This window comes from Nicotiana attenuata, unplaced genomic scaffold (genome assembly GCF_001879085.1).
Source record: "Nicotiana attenuata strain UT unplaced genomic scaffold, NIATTr2, whole genome shotgun sequence".
Taxonomy (NCBI): Eukaryota; Viridiplantae; Streptophyta; class Magnoliopsida; order Solanales; family Solanaceae; genus Nicotiana; species Nicotiana attenuata.
In genome coordinates this window covers 36,167-37,284 of record NW_017676489.1, presented here as the reverse complement: position 1 = coordinate 37,284, position 1,118 = coordinate 36,167, and positions in this window count along the sequence as shown.

Sequence of the window (1,118 nt, the reverse complement as noted above, 5' to 3'; positions counted from 1 at the left end):
AATGGTCTAACGTTATTGTACGAGCTTTGATCATGTATTACCACTTAATCCAGGATATGAAGCTTACATAGATTAGCTCGAATCTATTATCAAAACAGTCCAAAATAATCTAACAACAGTCCAAAATAGTCTAGGAACAGTCCAGATTATACAGTCCAAAGTTCATGTGTACACAAATTAGAATCAAATCATCTTAGACTTTCATATCTACTTAGCTATTACTACACACAATCAATGCAAGTACAATTTAGGAATCAATGGGGCGAGCATCTCTTTATTTCATCTCCATTCACAGTTACATCAAGCCAAATTTGAGCGTGTACCTGGAATTTGAGCCAAAAATGGATGAGGAAGAAGTCAGCAACAATAAGCAGTACCCAGCAACAACAAACAACAACCAACAACAACTTTGACTTTTGACCCAAAGAGGATACTTCAATGAACAGCAGCTAGTTTTGGATAAGCAGAATCAATGAAACATCTGATAATAACTCGAGTGAACTCAAACCATTTTTTCGTCAACTTTAATTCAAGCTAGAGATTCAAGCTAAGAGCTGAAAACTGAAATTGTGGTAAGAGAACTATAAGGAAACAAAATTTTTTTTTTTTGGATTTCTGGTACTATTTTTTGAGAATTTCAGGGGTTCAGAAAAACTTTCAGGGAAGTTTTCAAAAGGGTCTTCTCCCAGCTTCTTGCACAAGGCAATGTAGGTGCCTTTTATAGGCAAAACCTAAAGTTACCTTCAGACTTTAGTTTTCTTTTAGTCCCTCCCTTATTTAATTTTTTACCCCACTATTTCCAACTTGTTATGCAAGCAACTATCCTAAGTTTATTGGAATCTACACTACAGCCCTTCCTAGAAGGTTCTATGCCTATCACAATCCCTATTCTACCCTTAAACCTTTTCAAAAACTACCAATCCTAAAGAAAATACCCTTTTCCATGCCTAAAATACCCTCTGCATCTCCTGAAATTACTACCCAGACCAGAATGACTTTAGCCCTCTTTCTGCCCTAATTAAGCCCATCTGCTATGGCCAAATTCAACTAATTACCACTAATTGAACCAGGCGTTCCACTGAATCACTGTTAACAGCAGTCACTGATTAACCTAAAAA